Raw genomic sequence first — 6,857 nt, 5'->3', positions numbered from 1 at the left:
CAACTGACCCCGGGGTACCCCAGACCAGAGCACATCATGCTCAGGGTATGAAGGGGGGAACAGGGAGGAAGGGGGGAATTTTGGAGGGAGGGCTTTTGCCTTCCCAGGGAACACTTAGGCAAGAGGGGACCCTGTTTCACCAGTGGGCAGGGTCACTACCAAAGACACAGACACCAACTGAAGGAATTGTGTCATTTATATCATGCACAACTGCAAAGATTTACAAAAGGATAAGCTCAGCAAAGCACATCATCATTAGCAATGAATTACAAAAGAAGCTCAGCAATCCATCATAACCCATCATTACATTTTGATGACCAATCCCTTGGTGAAAAACCAGAGGTGTTTGTGGCAGACAAAGATTCTGGCTGACTATCAAGGTACATCTTACAGACATCAGCAGTACTTTAGTGATACCGTTCTTCATTCTTTCTTCTCAATCTCATTCCAATTAGGAACAAGAATTCTGTTGTGCATGGAGCTGGCACCTTTTTAATTCCAGAATAATGCCCCCAGGCCCTTTGCTGTTCAGCTTTACCATGCTGTCTGTGGCTAACAAGGCTTGGGGGGGCCCTTTCCCCTCTGGCTGGAAGGGGCCGGGTCCCAGTCCCTGAGGGGCACCCAGGCTCCTGGATGGAATTCCTGTGCAAGTCCCTCAGTGTCACAGCAGCCTTCACATGGAGCCCCGTGGATCAGAGCATTTCCCAAAGGGGCCCTTGGGGCAAACAGGGAGATCTGGTCTGGCAGGATGTGTAAAACCATATCCTGTCAGATCTCCTTGTTCTCACACAGAATCCTTGGATGCAGGGACACATTCCCATTGTTCCTGCCCAGGTTTCAGGACTCAAGAGTTGTCTTTCCCAGGAGTTGCTCCTTCAGCTGCCTTGGGAGGGCCTTTTGGCCTCGGGACCCATACTCTGGCTCCATTATTAGGACTGCTGCACCCAAACCCTTTATTTGCACAAACAGTGGTGATTGGAGGTGGATCTCCTTTTTTCACAATCATTCCTAAAAATGCAGTATCAATAATTGTACTACCCTGTCACAGGGTTGACTAATCCAATCCTGGCACTATTGTTTACAGAATTACTGTAATTTCTCCTTGATATTCTGCATCATTTCCTCCTGCCATGACAGGAACACTTTGCAAGGCCAAGCTCCAAGGGAGCAGTAACCAAAGCAAAGTGTCCTGGAGGAATCTGAATTCCTGTTTCAGAATTGATAGCTGTCATTGGCTTTGAATTTTTCCTAATGAATTCCAGTGCATGAAGGCCCAGCCCTGCAGCCTCTGGGCTGGCCCTGCCAGGGGCCATCACAGCCAGAACAATTTCCCAGGCAGCCCAAGTCTCACTGCCCATGGTTGGATTTGCAAATTGGGGGCAGCCGTGCACAGCCAGGGGGTTCCATTTCCCCAGTGGGCCATTGTGAAGGGCATGGAGCACATCTGGGAGATGGGTTCTCCATGGACAAAGGTTCCCATCTCCTTATTTTTCCAACTGCTCTTTTAACAACCCCTTCACCCGTGCACCCAATCCTGCAGCTTGTGCATAATCTGGTACATGAAAAACCCTGCAGGCAAAATCACTGTATTTTTCACAGGAACAGACAAAGCACCCTGCACCACAGTATCAGAAACCCATCAAAAATAGCCAATTTTCTCCCTTTCTCCCTTTTTCATTGTATACAATCTCAAAAAGTTGACCACTGACATGAGGGTCCTGGCCAGTCCTGTTCTGTAGGGTATTTAGTGTTACATCCCTGAGCAGCCAAAGCTACCAAATTAGTATTGTCAGCACTATTTCACGTTATTATATAATTTCATAGATAGATAGTGATATAGAAATATAGATAGATACAGACATAAATAAATTTGTATAAATAGATATATTGAGGTCTTATTATACTATAAATACATATATAATTATTATGTATATAGATATTTCACTTGCACAAATGCATATCAGTTCAAGATTAAAACCTTCTTCTCTTGCTCCATGTGGGAGCATTCCAACAATCATTGTTCCTTCTGAAGGTGCTGTTTCCTATGTACTCTCAACAAATTCATCTTTGTCTGCCCAAACCCACAAGGTCTTTTCCGTTTCCATGTGCAATTTTTGGATGCATTTGAAGACATCCAGGGGTGCAGCCTCTTTTACCCAACTGCCCCACTGCTCCCACGGGGCTCCAACCTCAGCCCACTCCAGAGCCAGGGAACTCCAGGAAAGGGCTTCCCAGCTGGGAATTTCTGATGGCACTGATTCCTCACATTTACACTGAACAAGTGACATTTTGTTGGGATCTGGCCAGACTGTGCCAGTTTTGTTTTGCCAGTGGGCAGGGTCAGCACCAAAGCCACAGACTCCAACTGAAGGAATCAGTGTCATTTCCTGCAGTTCAGAGCAGCAAAGAATCACAACGGGAGCAGTTCAGCAATGCACCCAGCAATCACCACCAAAGATTGCAGCAGTGATTAAGAAAGATCCAGCAGCATTTACCCTCAGCCTTTACCATCCCCCAGACCCACACAGCAGCTGGGGAAGCTGTCACAGCCAAGGGCTGCAGAGCCACTCCTGGGCACTGGGAATTCCTGCAGGTGCCTCCAGCCCCAGGTGAGGCTCCAACCCCGCTGGGAGAGGGCCCAGCTCTGACAGTGCTGACTGAACAAACTGACAGCACTGCTAGTGTGGCAACATCTGCTTTCATCCTCCTCTTGGGTTCCTCCCAAAGCCTGGCCAGGGCTCAAGGAGGAACCAAGGGAGCTGACTTTGACCATACAGCCCCAAACAAGGCCAGATGTCAGATTTCATGGCCTTGTCTGGCTTCTAAATACACAAAGGTCAATACATGTTTCACTAATGAGTGGCTACATGTATCTCAGTGCTAATGACCATGCATATTTCATCAGGGAGCAGATACAAAGATAACCTTTGCTTGGAAGGTTCATCCAGAGGCCATCTTTGGCTCAGGGCCTGCTGTTCAGGCCGCACTCAGGGCTGGTGTCCAGACCTTGGCACTTCAGGGACGAGGTTTAGTGCTGGGCTTGGCACTGCTGGGTGAGCAGCTGCACTGGGTGAGCTCAGAGGGCTTTTCCAACAGAAAGGATTCTGTGGTTCCATGCTAATATCCACTGCATTCAGCTGGGGCTATTTTAGCAGCATTACTTTGCTCAGAAAGTCTCCTCTTGCCCAGCTCCTGTGGCCTGAGGCTTCAGCTCCTTCAGCTCCTGGTGCTGAGGTGCTCATGCTGAATGAGACGAATCGGAGAGAAGAGCACAGTCCATGCAATTCCTTCTGGGACACGGAGAGGGGAGGCTGTGCAAACAGGAGCATTGTTTGCTGTGGCCTCCTCTCTGCCCTTCACGTCCTTCAGCGCTTTGAACCAGCCAAGAGCTTTCTCCAAGAGTGCAATGGAGCAGCTGTTCCTGCTCCCAGGCCTGGCTCTCTCCAGTCTCTGCCCTTGCCTGGTTCTGTCCCTCTTGCTGTGCCCTCTGTTCCCCCAGGGCTCGCTGGCTGCTGCCCAGGACTGTGGCACTGGCACAGATCCAGTGCTCCAGAGCCTCCTTTCTGTGCCCTTGCAGCTGCCTGGACACAGCCGCCTTTTCCATCTGGAAGCTCCCCATGGACAGGGAGTGCCCAGCTCCGTTCCCTGCACAGCCTCCAGGAGCCCAGGGCTGCCATCTCCAGTCCCTGCTGGCACTGGGGGCTCCCAGGTGCCTCAGGCTGCTGTGACACTGCTGCACATGGGAGGGAAGAGGGGCAGGGGCTGTGCTCAAAGTCAGCTCCATCTGCTGCTGCTGCTGCTACTGCTGCTGCTGCTGCTGCTGCTGCCGTGGGGTCATTTGTGCAGCCCTGGCCCAGAGTCAGGGATCAGATCCTGCCAGTCTCTTCCAGCCCTGGCTGCTCAGAGTTTGGGCCTTGGAGCCTCAGGTGGCCAAAGGCAGCTGCTGCTGGTCCCTCTGTGTGCCCGTGTTCAGCAGTACTGCTCCATCAGTCTGTGCCCAGAAACAGGGAAAAGCCTCAGCCCTGCAGGGCCAGGAGCTGCCGGGCTCTGCCTGAGCAGCTCAGCCAGCAGGAAGGGAGCTGCTCCACACGGGAACCAGGAGCAAAGGACATTTCTTCTGTAGGACATGTTTTCTATTTAGAAGGAAAAAAACGAAAAAGGAAAAAACTAGGTAAATTGTAAAAGATAAGAATAAAATCCAAGTGTTAGTGAAAAAACATAACACAATGTTAGTGAAAAAAAACAAAACATAAATGCAAAGACACCTTCTTTGCATTAAGAGGTAAATGATCTTTTTCAAAAGAGAACTCAGTTCTTTACATTGTAAATGTGCTGATGGCATGGATCCATCTTACTGACCTCAGCAGCCTCTTAAAAGATTTTGGGCTTTGTTCCCAACACTGGTATTTGAAATTGTGCTCGAAGCAAGAGGAAATTGCTTTGTGCCCTTCCAGCTCCAAGCAGGACTGGGAATGGAAACTCTGTCAAACCCCAAATCCTTTAGAAGATCACCTTCCTTCTCACCCTGCAAATGAGCTGCACATTCCTGTTGTAACTGCCAGGAGTTTCTTAGAGACACGAAGTCCCACTGACAGCTTTTTGCTCTGGTTTGGCAGTGCAGAAGGGCAATTCTCCATCCATCAGCTCCAGACTGCAGTACCTCAGGAACACGGCCCACTCACCAGCTTTGGCCCACTCGTGGCACTGCTAGAGGAGGAAGAAAGTGCAATTGCACAATTCCAGCCAATCAAGAAGGAAGAATGGGACAGACAAAGCACCCTGTGCAGATCCAGGCGTTCAGCCGGGACTGTGGAGAGTTTGGGTCCTTGCCAATTGGATGTGTGTCCCCAGCTGCAATCTCTGGGCCTGCAGCAGAGTCTCACTCACCTGCCAAAGCAGAAAGCTCAGGCGCTGTGCTCGCAACGGGCTGGTCTGATGCAGAGCTGTCAGAGCAATGTGAGGGCAGAGCCAGCCCAGCTGGGCCCAGGGCTGAGCCCAGCAGAGCCCTGGCAGAGCCCAGAGCAGCCTCAGCACCCGCAGAGCCCGGCTGCAAGGAGAGAAAGCAGAAACCGCCCGTCAGCTGAGGGCTCCTGTGCCCTTGTGCCAAGGCCTGCGGTGCCCAGGCCATGCTGGCTGCGTCCAGAGCTGTGCCCAGAGCTGCCCATCCCTGCTGCCTAAGGCACAGAGCAGGAGGGCAGCACATGTGCCCAGCCTGCAGCCAGCCACGGCACATCCAGCCCTCAGCAGCTGCCCGGAGCAGGATGCTCCTGTGCTCGCTGCCAGCTCCCAAAAGCTCTGATCCCACCCTTCCAAGCACACAGGGAACCCACCTCACGCCAACCACGGCTGCAAGAAAAGCTGCTCCCAAACCATGTCCTCAGCCTTCTCCAAGGGCACGGCCCATCCACACCACAGCTGCTCCCAAGCACTTCCCCATCCACACTGGACCACCTGGAACGCTTCCTCTGGAATAACAAACAACACATTATTGAAAAGAGTTTAGAGACAAAATGGGAAAACAAGAAAATTGGTAAAAAGTCTTATCTCTGTCAGGGTCTTGAGGAAGGCCCAACCCCTGCATGCCAGGGAAAAACCCAGCCATGGCTGTGGGAAACCCACACTTTCTCTCTTCCCCCCTGCACTGCCCCCCAAAATCACGGTGACCCCAAAGCAAACAAGGGCAGTGGAGCAGCCCAAGCCCTTCCTTGCCTGCACAGCAAAGCAGCTGTGCGCAGGTTCTGGAGTCCCACCTCTGCTCCCACCATGGGGCTTTGTTTGTGTCAGGCTGGCTGCCCCAGCCCCAGCCCCAGCCCCAGCCCGGGGCACAGTGGGTGCTGGGGGCTGTTGGCAGGGCCAGGAGCCCAATCCCATTTCGTACCCACCCCAGCCCATGCCCCACCCTGCCAAAAGCAGCTGGGCACCCACTGATGAATTACTTGCATCTGCCCCAGCAAAGGGGGAGCCTTTGGTTTCCGCGCTGGGTTATGCCCAGATCTGGCAGAATTTCCCGGGTGGAACTCATCTGCAAATTCCCTGTGGAGTTTGGCTTTGAAGAAGGTGCCAGAATCAAAGTGCACCACCTTCAGCCTCCAGTGGCCACGCTGAGGAAGAGCTTGTCATCCTTGATGTCATCCTCGCTGTCTCCAGCAGCAGCAGCAGCAGCAGCAGCAGCAGCAGCAGCAGCATCCCCACTCGGTACAGCTTCTCCAGGGGCTCCTTCTCCTTCCCTGGGGGCAGAGCAGGCTCTCAGGGCTCTGCCCAGGGCCCCAGCTGTCAGGGAACCGGGACAAGCAAAACCAGCTGGGATGGCGGCCACCAGTGCTGCGCAGAGCAGCTCAGCCCCAGCACAAGGGCTGTGTGTTCCCATCCCATGACCCCAGTGCAGTGACACAGGCAGCACAAAAAGCTCTGGGTTCCTTTGCTTCTCATTGCCAAGGCATATGTGGAGCAGGAACTTACCAGGGCCCTGGATCAAAGTGTCCCTGTGGCTCTCTCCCTTCTTCTATGGCAGAGGAATATCCCACATCCAAGGATCACAGAACAGGTCTTCCAGTGCGGGTCTGTCCAAGGAGTTCACGGATAAACACCACCTGATCAGGTCTTTGCACTCTGGGAAGAGAAAGCAGAAACTGCCGGTCAGCCAGAGAAGGCTCCTGTCTGCTTTGCCCCACTATTCCCACGCCCAGGCCATGCTGGATGTGCTCAGAGCTGGGCCTAAACTTTCCCATCAATTCCCTGTTTTGGAGGAGAGCAGGACATGTGCCACCTCCTCAGCAGCTGCCAGAGCAGGATGCCCACTAGCCCGCTGCTGGCTCCCAGCACTGGGATTCCCCCCATGCCCAGAGAAGAGGATCCAC

This window comes from Melozone crissalis, unplaced genomic scaffold (assembly GCF_028551555.1).
Source record: "Melozone crissalis strain CALT ecotype California unplaced genomic scaffold, PUWL_Pcris_2 ptg000139l_1, whole genome shotgun sequence".
NCBI lineage: Eukaryota > Metazoa > Chordata > Aves > Passeriformes > Passerellidae > Melozone > Melozone crissalis.
This window is presented reverse-complemented; position numbering follows the sequence as displayed.